Here is a 21,085-nt window from a genome sequence, read left to right as displayed (position 1 = left end):
CAATGCCTGATCAGCACCCTCTCAGAAACACAATGCCCCCTCAGCACCCTCTCAGAAATACAATGCCCAATCAGCACGCTCTCAGAAACACCATGACTACTCAACACCGTAAACACAATGCTCGATGAGCACCCTCGCAGAAACACAATGCCCGGTCAGCACCCTCTCAGAAACACAATGCCCGCTCAACACCCTCTCAGAAACACAATGCCTAATTAGCACCCTCTCAGAAACACAATGCCCGGTCAGCACCCTAAACACAATGCCCACTCAGCACCCTCTCAGAAACACAATGACAGATCAGCACAGTAAACACAACACCCTATTAGCACCTTCTCAGAAAAACAAAGCCCAATCAGTACCCTCTCAGAAGCACAATGCCCGATCAGCATCATCTCAGAAACACAATGTCTGATCAGCAACCCCCCAGAAACACAATGCCTGATCAGTACCCTCTCAGAAACACAATGCCCGATCAGCACCCTTTCAGACACACAATGCCAGCTCAGCACCCTCTCGGAAACACAATGCCTGATCAGCACCCTCTCAGAAGCACAATGCCCCCTCAGCACCCTCTCAGAAACACAATGCCCACTCAGCACCCTCTGAGAAACACAATGCCTGATCAGCACCCTCTCAGAAACACAATGCCCAATCAAACTCCTCTCAGAAACACAATGCCTGATCAGCACCCTCTCAGGAACACAATGTCTGATCAGCACCCTCTCAGAAACACAGTGCCCAATCAGCACCCTTTTTGAAACACAATGCCTGCTCAGTACCCTCTCAGAAACACAATGCCCACTCAACACCCCCTCAGAAACACAATGCCCGCTCAGCATCCTCTCAGAAACACAATGTCTACTCAACACCCTTTCAGAAAAACAATGCCCAATCAGTACCCTCTCAGAAACACAATGCCTGCTCAGCACCGTAAACACAATGCTCGATCAGCACCCTCTCAGAAACACAATGCCCGGTCTGCACCCTAAAAACAATGCCCGATCAGCAGCCTCTCAGAAACACAATGCCCGCTCAGCACCATTTCAGAAACACAATGCCTGCTCAGCATCCTCTCAGAAACACAATGCCCAATCAGCACCCTCTCAGAAATACAATGCCCGATCAGCACCCTCTCAGAAACACAATGCCCGATAAGCACCCTCTCAGAAACACAATGCCCGATCAGCACCCTCTGAGAAATACAATGCCCAATCAGCACGCTCTCAGAAACACCATGACTACTCAGCACCGTAAACACAATGCTCGATCAGCACCCTCTCAGAAACACAATGCCCAGTCAGCACCCTAAATACAATGCCCGCTCAACACCCTCTCAGAAACACAATGACAGATCAGCACAGTAAACACAACACACGATTAGCACCTTCTAAGAAACACAATGCCAACTCTGCAGCATAAACACAATGCACGATCAACACCCTCTCAGATACACAATGCCCAATCAGTACCCTTTCAGAAACACAATGCCCGATCAGCATCATCTCAGAAACACAATGCCTGATCAGCACCCCCGCAGAAACACAATGCCTGATCAGCACCCTCCCAGAAACACAATGCCTAATTAGCACCCTCTCAGAAACACAATGCCCACTCAGCACCCTCTCAGAAACACAATGCCCACTCTGCAACCTCCCAGAAACACAATGCCTGATCAGTACCCTCTCAGAAACACAATGCCCGATCAGCACCCTTTCAGACACACGATGGCTGCTCAGTACCCGCTCAGAAACACAATCCCTGATCAGCACCCTCTCAGAAACACAATGCCCAATCAGCGCCCTCTCAGAAACACAATGCTCGATCAGCACCCTCTCAGAAACACACTGCCCAATCAGCACACTCTCAAAAACACAATGCCCACTCAGCACCCTCTCAGAAACACAATGCCTGGTTAGGACCCTCTCAGACACACAATGACAGATCAGCACAGTAAACACAACACCCAATCAGCACCTTCTCAGAAACACAATGCCCACTCTGCACCGTAAACACAATCTCCACTCAGCACCCTCTCAGAAACACAATGCCCAATCAGTACCCTCTCGGAAACACAATGCCTGCTCAGCATCCTCTCAGAAACACAATGTCTACTCAACACCCTTTCAGAAAAACAATGCCCAATCAGTACCCTCTCAGAAACACAATGCCTGCTCAGCACCGTAAACACAATGCTCGATCAGCACCCTCTCAGAAACACAATGCCCGGTCTGCACCCTAAACACAATGCCCGCTCAACACCCTCTCATAAACACAATGCCCGATCAGCACCCTGTCAGGAACACAATGCCCGATAAGCACCCTCTCAGAAACACAATGCCCGATCAGCACCCTCTGAGAAATACAATGCCCAATCAGTACCTTCTCGGAAACACAATGCCTGCTCAGCATCCTCTCAGAAACACAATGCCTTCTCAGCACCGTAAACACAATGCTCGATCAGCACCCTCTCAGAAACACACTGCCCAATCAGCACCCTCTCAGAAACACAATGCCCGATAAGCACCCTCTCAGAAACACAATGCCCGATCAGCACCCTCTGAGATATACAAGGCCCAAGCAGCACGCTTTCAGAAACACAATGACTACTCAGCACCGTGAACACAATGCTCGATCAGCACCCTCTCAGAAACACAATGCCTGATCAGCACCCTTCCGGAAACACAATGCCTGATCAGCACCCTCTCAGAAACACAATGCCCGATCAGCACCCTCTCAGAAATACAATGCCCAAGCAGCACGCTCTCAGAAACACCATGACTACTCAGCACCGTAAACACAATACTCTATCAGTGCCCTCTCAGAAACACAATGCCTGCTCAGCAACCTCTCAGAAACACAATACCCGATCAGCACCCTCTCAGAAACACGATGGCTGCTCAGTACCCGCTCAGAAACACAATGCCTGATCAGCACCCTCTCAGAAACACAATGCCCAATCAGCCCCCTCTCAGAAACACAATGCTCGATCAGCACCCTCTCAGAAACACAATGCCCGGTCTGCACCCTAAACACAATGCCCGCTCAACACCCTCTCATAAACACAATGCCCGATCAGCACCCTGTCAGGAACACAATGCCCGATCAGCAGCCTCTCAGAAACACAATGCCCGCTCAGCACCATTTCAGAAACACAATACCTGCTCAGCATCCTCTCAGAAACACAATGCCCAATCAGCACCCTCTCAGAAACACAATGCCCAATCAGTACCCTCTCAGAAATACAATGCCCGATCAGCACCCTCTCAGAAACACAATGCCCGATAAGCACCCTCTCAGAAACACAATGCCCGATCAGCACCCTCTGAGAAATACAAGGCCCAAGCAGCACGCTCTCAGAAACACAATGACTACTCTGCACCGTGAACACAATGCTCGATCAGCACCCTCTCAGAAACACAATGCCCGGTCTGCACCCGAAACACAATGCCCGCTCAACACCCTCTCATAAACTCAATGCCCGATCAGCACCCTGTCAGGAACACAATGCCCGATCAGCAGCCTCTCAGAAACACAATGCCCGCTCAGCACCATTTCAAAAACACAATGCCTGCTCAGCATCCTCTCAGAAACACAATGCCCAATCAGCACCCTCTCAGAAATACAATGCCCGATCAGCACCCTCTCAGAAACACAATGCCCGATAAGCACCCTCTCAGAAACACAATGCCCGATCAGCACCCACTGAGAAATACAATGCCCAATCAGTACCTTCTCGGAAACACAATGCCTGCTCAGCATCCTCTCAGAAACACAATGCCTGCTCAGCGCCGTAAACACAATGCTCGATCAGCACCCTCTCAGAAACACACTGCCCAATCAGCACCCTCTCAGAAACACAATGCCCGATCAGCACCCTCTCAGAAACACAATGCCCGATAAGCACCCTCTCAGAAACACAATGCCCGATCAGCACCCTCTGAGAAATACAAGGCCCAAGCAGCACGCTTTCAGAAACACAATGACTACTCAGCACCGTGAACACAATGCTCGATCAGCACCCTCTCAGAAACACAATGCCTGATCAGCACCCTTGCAGAAACACAATGCCTGATCAGCACCCTCTCAGAAATACAATGCCCGATATGCACCCACTCAGAAACACAATGCACGATCAGCACCCTCTCAGAAATACAATGCCCAAGCAGCACGCTCTCAGAAACACCAAGACTACTCAGCACCGTAAACACAATACTCGATCAGCACCGTCTCAGAAACAGAATGCCTGCTCAGCAACCTCTCAGAAACACAATACCCGATCAGCACCCTCTCAGAAACACGATGGCTGCTCAGTACCCGCTCAGAAACATAATGCCTGTTCAGCACCCTCTCAGAAACACAATGCCCAATCAGCACCCTCTCAGAAACACAATGCTCGATCAGCACCCTCTCAGAAACACACTGCCCAATCAGCAACCTCTCAGAAACACAATGCTCGATCAGCACCCTCTCAGAAACACAATGCCCGGTCTGCACCCTAAACACAATGCCCGCTCAACACCCTCTCATAAACACAATGCCCGAACAGCACCCTGTCAGGAACACAATGTCCGATCAGCAGCCTCTCAGAAACACAATGCCCGCTCAGCACCATTTCAGAAACACAATACCTGCTCAGCATCCTCTCAGAAACACAATGCCCAATCAGCACCCTCTCAGAAATACAATGCCGGATCAGCATCCTCTCAGAAACACAATGCCCGATAAGCACCCTCTCAGAAACACAATGCCCGATCAGCACCCTCTGAGAAATACAATGCCCAATCAGTACCTTCTCGGAAACACAATCCCTGCTCAGCATCCTCTCAGAAACACAATGCCTACTCAGCACCGTAAACACAATGCTCGATCAGCACCCTCTCAGAAACACACTGCCCAATCAGCACCCTCTCAGAAACACAATGCCCAATCAGTACCCTCTCAGAAACACAATGCCCGATCAGCACCCTCTGAGAAATACAAGGCCCAAGCAGCACGCTCTCAGAAACACAATGACTACTCAGCACCGTGAACACAATGCTCGATCAGCACCCTCTCAGAAACACAATGCCCGGTCTGCACCCGAAACACAATGCCCGCTCAACACCCTCTTATAAACTCAATGCCCGATCAGCACCCTGTCAGGAACACAATGCCCGATCAGCAGCCTCTCAGAAACACAATGCCCGCTCAGCACCATTTCAAAAACACAATGCCTGCTCAGCATCCTCTCAGAAACACAATGCCCAATCAGCACCCTCTCAGAAATACAATGCCCGATCAGCACCCTCTCAGAAACACAATGCCCGATAAGCACCCTCTCAGAAACACAATGCCCGATCAGCACCCACTGAGAAATACAATGCCCAATCAGTACCTTCTCGGAAACACAATGCCTGCTCAGCATCCTCTCAGAAACACAATGCCTGCTCAGCGCCGTAAACACAATGCTCGATCAGCACCCTCTCAGAAACACACTGCCCAATCAGCACCCTCTCAGAAACACAATGCCCGATCAGCACCCTCTCAGAAACACAATGCCCGATAAGCACCCTCTCAGAAACACAATGCCCGATCAGCACCCTCTGAGAAATACAAGGCCCAAGCAGCACGCTTTCAGAAACACAATGACTACTCAGCACCGTGAACACAATGCTCGATCAGCACCCTCTCAGAAACACAATGCCTGATCAGCACCCTTGCAGAAACACAATGCCTGATCAGCACCCTCTCAGAAATACAATGCCCGATATGCACCCACTCAGAAACACAATGCACGATCAGCACCCTCTCAGAAATACAATGCCCAAGCAGCACGCTCTCAGAAACACCAAGACTACTCAGCACCGTAAACACAATACTCGATCAGCACCGTCTCAGAAACAGAATGCCTGCTCAGCAACCTCTCAGAAACACAATACCCGATCAGCACCCTCTCAGAAACACGATGGCTGCTCAGTACCCGCTCAGAAACATAATGCCTGATCAGCACCCTCTCAGAAACACAATGCCCAATCAGCACCCTCTCAGAAACACAATGCTCGATCAGCACCCTCTCAGAAACACACTGCCCAATCAGCAACCTCTCAGAAACACAATGCTCGATCAGCACCCTCTCAGAAACACAATGCCCGGTCTGCACCCTAAACACAATGCCCGCTCAACACCCTCTCATAAACACAATGCCCGATCAGCACCCTGTCAGGAACACAATGTCCGATCAGCAGCCTCTCAGAAACACAATGCCCGCTCAGCACCATTTCAGAAACACAATACCTGCTCAGCATCCTCTCAGAAACACAATGCCCAATCAGCACCCTCTCAGAAATACAATGCCGGATCAGTATCCTCTCAGAAACACAATGCCCGATAAGCACCCTCTCAGAAACACAATGCCCGATCAGCACCCTCTGAGAAATACAATGCCCAATCAGTACCTTCTCGGAAACACAATCCCTGCTCAGCATCCTCTCAGAAACACAATGCCTACTCAGCACCGTAAACACAATGCTCGATCAGCACCCTCTCAGAAACACAATGCCCGATCAGCACCCACTGAGAAATACAATGCCCAATCAGTACCTTCTCGGAAACACAATGCCTGCTCAGCATCCTCTCAGAAACACAATGCCTGCTCAGCGCCGTAAACACAATCCTCGATCAGCACCCTCTCAGAAACACACTGCCCAATCAGCACCGTCTCAGAAACACAATGCCCGATCAGCACCCTCTCAGAAACACAATGCCCGATAAGCACCCTCTCAGAAACACAATGCCCGATCAGCACCCTCTGAGAAATACAAGGCCCAAGCAGCACGCTTTCAGAAACACAATGACTACTCAGCACCGTGAACACAATGCTCGATCAGCACCCTCTCAGAAACACAATGCCCGGTCTGCACCCTAAACACAATGCCCGCTCAACACCCTCTCATAAACACAATGCCCGATCAGCACCCTGTCAGGAACACAATGCCCGATCAGCAGCCTCTCAGAAACACAATGCCCGCTCAGCACCATTTCAGAAACACAATACCTGCTCAGCATCCTCTCAGAAACACAATGCCCAATCAGCACCCTCTCAGAAACACAATGCCCAATCAGTACCCTCTCAGAAATACAATGCCCGATCAGCACCCTCTCAGAAACACAATGCCCGATAAGCACCCTCTCAGAAACACAATGCCCGATCAGCACCCTCTGAGAAATACAAGGCCCAAGCAGCACGCTCTCAGAAACACAATGACTACTCTGCACCGTGAACACAATGCTCGATCAGCACCCTCTCAGAAACACAATGCCCGGTCTGCACCCGAAACACAATGCCCGCTCAACACCCTCTCATAAACTCAATGCCCGATCAGCACCCTGTCAGGAACACAATGCCCGATCAGCAGCCTCTCAGAAACACAATGCCCGCTCAGCACCATTTCAAAAACACAATGCCTGCTCAGCATCCTCTCAGAAACACAATGCCCAATCAGCACCCTCTCAGAAATACAATGCCCGATCAGCACCCTCTCAGAAACACAATGCCCGATAAGCACCCTCTCAGAAACACAATGCCCGATCAGCACCCACTGAGAAATACAATGCCCAATCAGTACCTTCTCGGAAACACAATGCCTGCTCAGCATCCTCTCAGAAACACAATGCCTGCTCAGCGCCGTAAACACAATGCTCGATCAGCACCCTCTCAGAAACACACTGCCCAATCAGCACCCTCTCAGAAACACAATGCCCGATCAGCACCCTCTCAGAAACACAATGCCCGATAAGCACCCTCTCAGAAACACAATGCCCGATCAGCACCCTCTGAGAAATACAAGGCCCAAGCAGCACGCTTTCAGAAACACAATGACTACTCAGCACCGTGAACACAATGCTCGATCAGCACCCTCTCAGAAACACAATGCCTGATCAGCACCCTTGCAGAAACACAATGCCTGATCAGCACCCTCTCAGAAATACAATGCCCGATATGCACCCACTCAGAAACACAATGCACGATCAGCACCCTCTCAGAAATACAATGCCCAAGCAGCACGCTCTCAGAAACACCAAGACTACTCAGCACCGTAAACACAATACTCGATCAGCACCGTCTCAGAAACAGAATGCCTGCTCAGCAACCTCTCAGAAACACAATACCCGATCAGCACCCTCTCAGAAACACGATGGCTGCTCAGTACCCGCTCAGAAACATAATGCCTGTTCAGCACCCTCTCAGAAACACAATGCCCAATCAGCACCCTCTCAGAAACACAATGCTCGATCAGCACCCTCTCAGAAACACACTGCCCAATCAGCAACCTCTCAGAAACACAATGCTCGATCAGCACCCTCTCAGAAACACAATGCCCGGTCTGCACCCTAAACACAATGCCCGCTCAACACCCTCTCATAAACACAATGCCCGATCAGCACCCTGTCAGGAACACAATGTCCGATCAGCAGCCTCTCAGAAACACAATGCCCGCTCAGCACCATTTCAGAAACACAATACCTGCTCAGCATCCTCTCAGAAACACAATGCCCAATCAGCACCCTCTCAGAAATACAATGCCGGATCAGCATCCTCTCAGAAACACAATGCCCGATAAGCACCCTCTCAGAAACACAATGCCCGATCAGCACCCTCTGAGAAATACAATGCCCAATCAGTACCTTCTCGGAAACACAATCCCTGCTCAGCATCCTCTCAGAAACACAATGCCTACTCAGCACCGTAAACACAATGCTCGATCAGCACCCTCTCAGAAACACACTGCCCAATCAGCACCCTCTCAGAAACACAATGCCCAATCAGTACCCTCTCAGAAACACAATGCCCGATCAGCACCCTCTGAGAAATACAAGGCCCAAGCAGCACGCTCTCAGAAACACAATGACTACTCAGCACCGTGAACACAATGCTCGATCAGCACCCTCTCAGAAACACAATGCCCGGTCTGCACCCGAAACACAATGCCCGCTCAACACCCTCTTATAAACTCAATGCCCGATCAGCACCCTGTCAGGAACACAATGCCCGATCAGCAGCCTCTCAGAAACACAATGCCCGCTCAGCACAATTTCAAAAACACAATGCCTGCTCAGCATCCTCTCAGAAACACAATGCCCAATCAGCACCCTCTCAGAAATACAATGCCCGATCAGCACCCTCTCAGAAACACAATGCCCGATAAGCACCCTCTCAGAAACACAATGCCCGATCAGCACCCACTGAGAAATACAATGCCCAATCAGTACCTTCTCGGAAACACAATGCCTGCTCAGCATCCTCTCAGAAACACAATGCCTGCTCAGCGCCGTAAACACAATGCTCGATCAGCACCCTCTCAGAAACACACTGCCCAATCAGCACCCTCTCAGAAACACAATGCCCGATCAGCACCCTCTCAGAAACACAATGCCCGATAAGCACCCTCTCAGAAACACAATGCCCGATCAGCACCCTCTGAGAAATACAAGGCCCAAGCAGCACGCTTTCAGAAACACAATGACTACTCAGCACCGTGAACACAATGCTCGATCAGCACCCTCTCAGAAACACAATGCCTGATCAGCACCCTTGCAGAAACACAATGCCTGATCAGCACCCTCTCAGAAATACAATGCCCGATATGCACCCACTCAGAAACACAATGCACGATCAGCACCCTCTCAGAAATACAATGCCCAAGCAGCACGCTCTCAGAAACACCAAGACTACTCAGCACCGTAAACACAATACTCGATCAGCACCGTCTCAGAAACAGAATGCCTGCTCAGCAACCTCTCAGAAACACAATACCCGATCAGCACCCTCTCAGAAACACGATGGCTGCTCAGTACCCGCTCAGAAACATAATGCCTGATCAGCACCCTCTCAGAAACACAATGCCCAATCAGCACCCTCTCAGAAACACAATGCTCGATCAGCACCCTCTCAGAAACACACTGCCCAATCAGCAACCTCTCAGAAACACAATGCTCGATCAGCACCCTCTCAGAAACACAATGCCCGGTCTGCACCCTAAACACAATGCCCGCTCAACACCCTCTCATAAACACAATGCCCGATCAGCACCCTGTCAGGAACACAATGTCCGATCAGCAGCCTCTCAGAAACACAATGCCCGCTCAGCACCATTTCAGAAACACAATACCTGCTCAGCATCCTCTCAGAAACACAATGCCCAATCAGCACCCTCTCAGAAATACAATGCCGGATCAGTATCCTCTCAGAAACACAATGCCCGATAAGCACCCTCTCAGAAACACAATGCCCGATCAGCACCCTCTGAGAAATACAATGCCCAATCAGTACCTTCTCGGAAACACAATCCCTGCTCAGCATCCTCTCAGAAACACAATGCCTACTCAGCACCGTAAACACAATGCTCGATCAGCACCCTCTCAGAAACACAATGCCCGATCAGCACCCACTGAGAAATACAATGCCCAATCAGTACCTTCTCGGAAACACAATGCCTGCTCAGCATCCTCTCAGAAACACAATGCCTGCTCAGCGCCGTAAACACAATCCTCGATCAGCACCCTCTCAGAAACACACTGCCCAATCAGCACCGTCTCAGAAACACAATGCCCGATCAGCACCCTCTCAGAAACACAATGCCCGATAAGCACCCTCTCAGAAACACAATGCCCGATCAGCACCCTCTGAGAAATACAAGGCCCAAGCAGCACGCTTTCAGAAACACAATGACTGCTCAGCACCGTGAACACAATGCTCGATCAGCACCCTCTCAGAAACACAATGCCCGGTCTGCACCCTAAACACAATGCCCGCTCAACACCCTCTCATAAACACAATGCCCGATCAGCACCCTGTCAGGAACACAATGCCCGATCAGCAGCCTCTCAGAAACACAATGCCCGCTCAGCACCATTTCAGAAACACAATACCTGCTCAGCATCCTCTCAGAAACACAATGCCCAATCAGCACCCTCTCAGAAACACAATGCCCAATCAGTACCCTCTCAGAAATACAATGCCCGATCAGCACCCTCTCAGAAACACAATGCCCGATAAGCACCCTCTCAGAAACACAATGCCCGATCAGCACCCTCTGAGAAATACAAGGCCCAAGCAGCACACTCTCAGAAACACAATGACTACTCTGCACCGTGAACACAATGCTCGATCAGCACCCTCTCAGAAACACAATGCCCGGTCTGCACCCGAAACACAATGCCCGCTCAACACCCTCTCATAAACTCAATGCCCGATCAGCACCCTGTCAGGAACACAATGCCCGATCAGCAGCCTCTCAGAAACACAATGCCCGCTCAGCACCATTTCAAAAACACAATGCCTGCTCAGCATCCTCTCAGAAACACAATGCCCAATCAGCACCCTCTCAGAAATACAATGCCCGATCAGCACCCTCTCAGAAACACAATGCCCGATAAGCACCCTCTCAGAAACACAATGCCCGATCAGCACCCACTGAGAAATACAATGCCCAATCAGTACCTTCTCGGAAACACAATCCCTGCTCAGCATCCTCTCAGAAACACAATGCCTGCTCAGCGCCGTAAACACAATGCTCGATCAGCACCCTCTCAGAAACACAATGCCCGATCAGCACCCTCTCAGAAACACAATGCCCGATAAGCACCCTCTCAGAAACACAATGCCCGATCAGCACCCTCTGAGAAATACAAGGCCCAAGCAGCACGCTTTCAGAAACACAATGACTACTCAGCACCGTGAACACAATGCTCGATCAGCACCCTCTCAGAAACACAATGCCTGATCAGCACCCTTGCAGAAACACAATGCCTGATCAGCACCCTCTCAGAAATACAATGCCCGATATGCACCCACTCAGAAACACAATGCACGATCAGCACCCTCTCAGAAATACAATGCCCAAGCAGCACGCTCTCAGAAACACCAAGACTACTCAGCACCGTAAACACAATACTCGATCAGCACCGTCTCAGAAACAGAATGCCTGCTCAGCAACCTCTCAGAAACACAATACCCGATCAGCACCCTCTCAGAAACACGATGGCTGCTCAGTACCCGCTCAGAAACATAATGCCTGTTCAGCACCCTCTCAGAAACACAATGCCCAATCAGCACCATCTCAGAAACACAATGCTCGATCAGCACCCTCTCAGAAACACACTGCCCAATCAGCAACCTCTCAGAAACACAATGCTCGATCAGCACCCTCTCAGAAACACAATGCCCGGTCTGCACCCTAAACACAATGCCCGCTCAACACCCTCTCATAAACACAATGCCCGATCAGCACCCTGTCAGGAACACAATGTCCGATCAGCAGCCTCTCAGAAACACAATGCCCGCTCAGCACCATTTCAGAAACACAATACCTGCTCAGCATCCTCTCAGAAACACAATGCCCAATCAGCACCCTCTCAGAAATACAATGCCGGATCAGCATCCTCTCAGAAACACAATGCCCGATAAGCACCCTCTCAGAAACACAATGCCCGATCAGCACCCTCTGAGAAATACAATGCCCAATCAGTACCTTCTCGGAAACACAATCCCTGCTCAGCATCCTCTCAGAAACACAATGCCTACTCAGCACCGTAAACACAATGCTCGATCAGCACCCTCTCAGAAACACACTGCCCAATCAGCACCCTCTCAGAAACACAATGCCCAATCAGTACCCTCTCAGAAATACAATGCCCGATCAGCACCCTCTCAGAAACACAATGCCCGATAAGCACCCTCTCAGAAACACAATGCCCGATCAGCACCCTCTGAGAAATACAAGGCCCAAGCAGCACGCTCTCAGAAACACAATGACTACTCAGCACCGTGAACACAATGCTCGATCAGCACCCTCTCAGAAACACAATGCCCGGTCTGCACCCGAAACACAATGCCCGCTCAACACCCTCTGATAAACTCAATGCCCGATCAGCACCCTGTCAGGAACACAATGCCCGATCAGCAGCCTCTCAGAAACACAATGCCCGCTCAGCACCATTTCAAAAACACAATGCCTGCTCAGCATCCTCTCAGAAACACAATGCCCAATCAGCACCCTCTCAGAAATACAATGCCCGATCAGCACCCTCTCAGAAACACAATGCCCGATAAGCACCCTCTCAGAAACACAATGCCCGATCAGCACCCACTGAGAAATACAATGCCCAATCAGTACCTTCTCGGAAACACAATGCCTGCTCAGCATCCTCTCAGAAACACAATGCCTGCTCAGCGCCGTAAACACAATGCTCGATCAGCACCCTCTCAGAAACACACTGCCCAATCAGCACCCTCTCAGAAACACAATGCCCGATAAGCACCCTCTCAGAAACACAATGCCCGATCAGCACCCTCTGAGAAATACAAGGCCCAAGCAGCACGCTTTCAGAAACACAATGACTACTCAGCACCGTGAACACAATGCTCGATCAGCACCCTCTCAGAAACACAATGCCTGATCAGCACCCTTGCAGAAACACAATGCCTGATCAGCACCCTCTCAGAAATACAATGCCCGATATGCACCCACTCAGAAACACAATGCACGATCAGCACCCTCTCAGAAATACAATGCCCAAGCAGCACGCTCTCAGAAACACCAAGACTACTCAGCACCGTAAACACAATACTCGATCAGCACCGTCTCAGAAACAGAATGCCTGCTCAGCAACCTCTCAGAAACACAATACCCGATCAGCACCCTCTCAGAAACACGATGGCTGCTCAGTACCCGCTCAGAAACATAATGCCTGATCAGCACCCTCTCAGAAACACAATGCCCAATCAGCACCCTCTCAGAAACACAATGCTCGATCAGCACCCTCTCAGAAACACACTGCCCAATCAGCAACCTCTCAGAAACACAATGCTCGATCAGCACCCTCTCAGAAACACAATGCCCGGTCTGCACCCTAAACACAATGCCCGCTCAACACCCTCTCATAAACACAATGCCCGATCAGCACCCTGTCAGGAACACAATGTCCGATCAGCAGCCTCTCAGAAACACAATGCCCGCTCAGCACCATTTCAGAAACACAATACCTGCTCAGCATCCTCTCAGAAACACAATGCCCAATCAGCACCCTCTCAGAAATACAATGCCGGATCAGTATCCTCTCAGAAACACAATGCCCGATAAGCACCCTCTCAGAAACACAATGCCCGATCAGCACCCTCTGAGAAATACAATGCCCAATCAGTACCTTCTCGGAAACACAATCCCTGCTCAGCATCCTCTCAGAAACACAATGCCTACTCAGCACCGTAAACACAATGCTCGATCAGCACCCTCTCAGAAACACAATGCCCGATCAGCACCCACTGAGAAATACAATGCCCAATCAGTACCTTCTCGGAAACACAATGCCTGCTCAGCATCCTCTCAGAAACACAATGCCTGCTCAGCGCCGTAAACACAATCCTCGATCAGCACCCTCTCAGAAACACACTGCCCAATCAGCACCGTCTCAGAAACACAATGCCCGATCAGCACCCTCTCAGAAACACAATGCCCGATAAGCACCCTCTCAGAAACACAATGCCCGATCAGCACCCTCTGAGAAATACAAGGCCCAAGCAGCACGCTTTCAGAAACACAATGACTGCTCAGCACCGTGAACACAATGCTCGATCAGCACCCTCTCAGAAACACAATGCCCGGTCTGCACCCTAAACACAATGCCCGCTCAACACCCTCTCATAAACACAATGCCCGATCAGCACCCTGTCAGGAACACAATGCCCGATCAGCAGCCTCTCAGAAACACAATGCCCGCTCAGCACCATTTCAGAAACACAATACCTGCTCAGCATCCTCTCAGAAACACAATGCCCAATCAGCACCCTCTCAGAAACACAATGCCCAATCAGTACCCTCTCAGAAATACAATGCCCGATCAGCACCCTCTCAGAAACACAATGCCCGATAAGCACCCTCTCAGAAACACAATGCCCGATCAGCACCCTCTGAGAAATACAAGGCCCAAGCAGCACACTCTCAGAAACACAATGACTACTCTGCACCGTGAACACAATGCTCGATCAGCACCCTCTCAGAAACACAATGCCCGGTCTGCACCCGAAACACAATGCCCGCTCAACACCCTCTCATAAACTCAATGCCCGATCAGCACCCTGTCAGGAACACAATGCCCGATCAGCAGCCTCTCAGAAACACAATGCCCGCTCAGCACCATTTCAAAAACACAATGCCTGCTCAGCATCCTCTCAGAAACACAATGCCCAATCAGCACCCTCTCAGAAATACAATGCCCGATCAGCACCCTCTCAGAAACACAATGCCCGATAAGCACCCTCTCAGAAACACAATGCCCGATCAGCACCCACTGAGAAATACAATGCCCAATCAGTACCTTCTCGGAAACACAATCCCTGCTCAGCATCCTCTCAGAAACACAATGCCTGCTCAGCGCCGTAAACACAATGCTCGATCAGCACCCTCTCAGAAACACAATGCCCGATCAGCACCCTCTCAGAAACACAATGCCCGATAAGCACCCTCTCAGAAACACAATGCCCGATCAGCACCCTCTGAGAAATACAAGGCCCAAGCAGCACGCTTTCAGAAACACAATGACTACTCAGCACCGTGAACACAATGCTCGATCAGCACCCTCTCAGAAACACAATGCCTGATCAGCACCCTTGCAGAAACACAATGCCTGATCAGCACCCTCTCAGAAATACAATGCCCGATATGCACCCACTCAGAAACACAATGCACGATCAGCACCCTCTCAGAAATACAATGCCCAAGCAGCACGCTCTCAGAAACACCAAGACTACTCAGCACCGTAAACACAATACTCGATCAGCACCGTCTCAGAAACAGAATGCCTGCTCAGCAACCTCTCAGAAACACAATACCCGATCAGCACCCTCTCAGAAACACGATGGCTGCTCAGTACCCGCTCAGAAACATAATGCCTGTTCAGCACCCTCTCAGAAACACAATGCCCAATCAGCACCATCTCAGAAACACAATGCTCGATCAGCACCCTCTCAGAAACACACTGCCCAATCAGCAACCTCTCAGAAACACAATGCTCGATCAGCACCCTCTCAGAAACACAATGCCCGGTCTGCACCCTAAACACAATGCCCGCTCAACACCCTCTCATAAACACAATGCCCGATCAGCACCCTGTCAGGAACACAATGTCCGATCAGCAGCCTCTCAGAAACACAATGCCCGCTCAGCACCATTTCAGAAACACAATACCTGCTCAGCATCCTCTCAGAAACACAATGCCCAATCAGCACCCTCTCAGAAATACAATGCCGGATCAGCATCCTCTCAGAAACACAATGCCCGATAAGCACCCTCTCAGAAACACAATGCCCGATCAGCACCCTCTGAGAAATACAATGCCCAATCAGTACCTTCTCGGAAACACAATCCCTGCTCAGCATCCTCTCAGAAACACAATGCCTACTCAGCACCGTAAACACAATGCTCGATCAGCACCCTCTCAGAAACACACTGCCCAATCAGCACCCTCTCAGAAACACAATGCCCAATCAGTACCCTCTCAGAAATACAATGCCCGATCAGCACCCTCTCAGAAACACAATGCCCGATAAGCACCCTCTCAGAAACACAATGCCCGATCAGCACCCTCTGAGAAATACAAGGCCCAAGCAGCACGCTCTCAGAAACACAATGACTACTCAGCACCGTGAACACAATGCTCGATCAGCACCCTCTCAGAAACACAATGCCCGGTCTGCACCCGAAACACAATGCCCGCTCAACACCCTCTGATAAACTCAATGCCCGATCAGCACCCTGTCAGGAACACAATGCCCGATCAGCAGCCTCTCAGAAACACAATGCCCGCTCAGCACCATTTCAAAAACACAATGCCTGCTCAGCATCCTCTCAGAAACACAATGCCCAATCAGCACCCTCTCAGAAATACAATGCCCGATCAGCACCCTCTCAGAAACACAATGCCCGATAAGCACCCTCTCAGAAACACAATGCCCGATCAGCACCCACTGAGAAATACAATGCCCAATCAGTACCTTCTCGGAAACACAATGCCTGCTCAGCATCCTCTCAGAAACACAATGCCTGCTCAGCGCCGTAAACACAATGCTCGATCAGCACCCTCTCAGAAACACACTGCCCAATCAGCACCCTCTCAGAAACACAATGCCCGATCAGCACCCTCTCAGAAACACAATGCCCGATAAGCACCCTCTCAGAAACACAATGCCCGATCAGCACCCTCTGAGAAATACAAGGCCCAAGCAGCACGCTTTCAGAAACACAATGACAACTCAGCACCGTGAACACAATGCTCGATCAGCACCCTCTCAGAAACACAATGCCTGATCAGCACCCTTGCAGAAACACAATGCCTGATCAGCACCCTCTCAGAAATACAATGCCCGATATGCACCCACTCAGAAACACAATGCACGATCAGCACCCTCTCAGAAATACAATGCCCAAGCAGCACGCTCTCAGAAACACCAAGACTACTCAGCACCGTAAACACAATACTCGATCAGCACCGTCTCAGAAACAGAATGCCTGCTCAGCAACCTCTCAGAAACACAATACCCGATCAGCACCCTCTCAGAAACACGATGGCTGCTCAGTACCCGCTCAGAAACATAATGCCTGATCAGCACCCTCTCAGAAACACAATGCCCAATCAGCACCCTCTCAGAAACACAATGCTCGATCAGCACCCTCTCAGAAACACACTGCCCAATCAGCAACCTCTCAGAAACACAATGCTCGATCAGCACCCTCTCAGAAACACAATGCCCGGTCTGCACCCTAAACACAATGCCCGCTCAACACCCTCTCATAAACACAATGCCCGATCAGCACCCTGTCAGGAACACAATGTCCGATCAGCAGCCTCTCAGAAACACAATGCCCGCTCAGCACCATTTCAGAAACACAATACCTGCTCAGCATCCTCTCAGAAACACAATGCCCAATCAGCACCCTCTCAGAAATACAATGCCGGATCAGCATCCTCTCAGAAACACAATGCCCGATAAGCACCCTCTCAGAAACACAATGCCCGATCAGCACCCTCTGAGAAATACAATGCCCAATCAGTACCTTCTCGGAAACACAATCCCTGCTCAGCATCCTCTCAGAAACACAATGCCTACTCAGCACCGTAAACACAATGCTCGATCAGCACCCTCTCAGAAACACAATGCCCGATCAGCACCCACTGAGAAATACAATGCCCAATCAGTACCTTCTCGGAAACACAATGCCTGCTCAGCATCCTCTCAGAAACACAATGCCTGCTCAGCGCCGTAAACACAATGCTCGATCAGCACCCTCTCAGAAACACACTGCCCAATCAGCACCCTCTCAGAAACACAATGCCCGATCAGCACCCTCTCAGAAACACAATGCCCGATAAGCACCCTCTCAGAAACACAATGCCCGATCAGCACCCTCTGAGAAATACAAGGCCCAAGCAGCACGCTTTCAGAAACACAATGACTACTCAGCACCGTGAACACAATGCTCGATCAGCACCCTCTCAGAAACACAATGCCTGATCAGCACCCTTGCAGAAACACAATGCCTGATCAGCACCCTCTCAGAAATACAATGCCCGATATGCACCCACTCAGAAACACAATGCACGATCAGCACCCTCTCAGAAATACAATGCCCAAGCAGCACGCTCTCAGAAACACCAAGACTACTCAGCACCGTAAACACAATACTCGATCAGCACCGTCTCAGAAACAGAATGCCTGCTCAGCAACCTCTCAGAAACACAATACCCGATCAGCACCCTCTCAGAAACACGATGGCTGCTCAGTACCCGCTCAGAAACATAATGCCTGTTCAGCACCCTCTCAGAAACACAATGCCCAATCAGCACCCTCTCAGAAACACAATGCTCGATCAGCACCCTCTCAGAAACACACTGCCCAATCAGCAACCTCTCAGAAACACAATGCTCGATCAGCACCCTCTCAGAAACACAATGCCCGGTCTGCACCCTAAACACAATGCCCGCTCAACACCCTCTCATAAACACAATGCCCGATCAGCACCCTGTCAGGAACACAATGTCCGATCAGCAGCCTCTCAGAAACACAATGCCCGCTCAGCACCATTTCAGAAACACAATACCTGCTCAGCATCCTCTCAGAAACACAATGCCCAATCAGCACCCTCTCAGAAATACAATGCCGGATCAGCATCCTCTCAGAAACACAATGCTCGATCAGCACCCTCTCAGAAACACACTGCCCAATCAGCAACCTCTCAGAAACACAATGCTCGATCAGCACCCTCTCAGAAACACAATGCCCGGTCTGCACCCTAAACACAATGCCCGCTCAACACCCTCTCATAAACACAATGCCCGATCAGCACCCTGTCAGGAACACAATGTCCGATCAGCAGCCTCTCAGAAACACAATGCCCGCTCAGCACCATTTCAGAAACACAATACCTGCTCAGCATCCTCTCAGAAACACAATGCCCAATCAGCACCCTCTCAGAAATACAATGCCGGATCAGCATCCTCTCAGAAACACAATGCCCGATAAGCACCCTCTCAGAAACACAATGCCCGATCAGCACCCTCTGAGAAATACAATGCCCAATCAGTACCTTCTCGGAAACACAATCCCTGCTCAGCATCCTCTCAGAAACACAATGCCTACTCAGCACCGTAAACACAATGCTCGATCAGCACCCTCTCAGAAACACACTGCCCAATCAGCACCCTCTCAGAAACACAATGCCCAATCAGTACCCTCTCAGAAATACAATGCCCGATCAGCACCCTCTCAGAAACACAATGCCCGATAAGCACCCTCTCAGAAACACAATGCCCGATCAGCACCCTCTGAGAAATACAAGGCCCAAGCAGCACGCTCTCAGAAACACAATGACTACTCAGCACCGTGAACACAATGCTCGATCAGCACCCTCTCAGAAACACAATGCCCGGTCTGCACCCGAAACACAATGCCCGCTCAACACCCTCTCATAAACTGAATGCCCGATCAGCACCCTGTCATGAACACAATGCCCGATCAGCAGCCTCTCAGAAACACAATGCCCGCTCAGCACCATTTCAAAAACACAATGCCTGCTCAGCACCCTCTCAGAAACACAATGCTCGATCAGCACCCTCTCAGAAACACACTGCCCAATCAGCAACCTCTCAGAAACACAATGCTCGATCAGCACCCTCTCAGAAACACAATGCCCGGTCTGCACCCTAAACACAATGCCCGCTCAACACCCTCTCATAAACACAATGCCCGATCAGCACCCTGTCAGGAACACAATGTCCGATCAGCAGCCTCTCAGAAACACAATGCCCGCTCAGCACCATTTCAGAAACAGAATACCTGCTCAGCATCCTCTCAGAAACACAATGCCCAATCAGCACCCTCTCAGAAATACAATGCCGGATCAGCATCCTCTCAGAAACACAATGCCCGATAAGCACCCTCTCAGAAACACAATGCCCGATCAGCACCCTCTGAGAAATACAATGCCCAATCAGTACCTTCTCGGAAACACAATCCCTGCTCAGCATCCTCTCAGAAACACAATGCCGACTCAGCACCGTAAACACAATGCTCGATCAGCACCCTCTCAGAAGCACACTGCCCAATCAGCACCCTCTCAGAAACACAATGCCCAATCAGTACCCTCTCAGAAATACAATGCCCGATCAGCACCCTCTCAGAAACACAATGCCCGATAAGCACCCTCTCAGAAACACAATGCCCGATCAGCACCCTCTGAGAAATACAAGGCCCAAGCAGCACGCTCTCAGAAACACAATGACCACTCAGCACCGTGAACACAATGCTCGATCAGCACCCTCTCAGAAACACAATGCCCGGTCTGCACCCGAAACACAATGCCCGCTCAACACCCTCTCATAAACTGAATGCCCGATCAGCACCCTGTCATGAACACAATGCCCGATCAGCAGCCTCTCAGAAACACAATGCCCGCTCAGCACCATTTCAAAAACACAATCCCTGCTCAGCATCCTCTCAGAAACACAATGCCCAATCAGCACCCTCTCAGAAATACAATTCCCGATCAGC

The sequence above is a fragment of the Mobula birostris genome, chromosome 1 (genome assembly GCF_030028105.1).
Source record: "Mobula birostris isolate sMobBir1 chromosome 1, sMobBir1.hap1, whole genome shotgun sequence".
Taxonomy (NCBI): Eukaryota; Metazoa; Chordata; class Chondrichthyes; order Myliobatiformes; family Myliobatidae; genus Mobula; species Mobula birostris.
The sequence above is the reverse complement of the archived record's forward strand: the minus strand, read 5'-3'. Positions refer to the sequence as shown.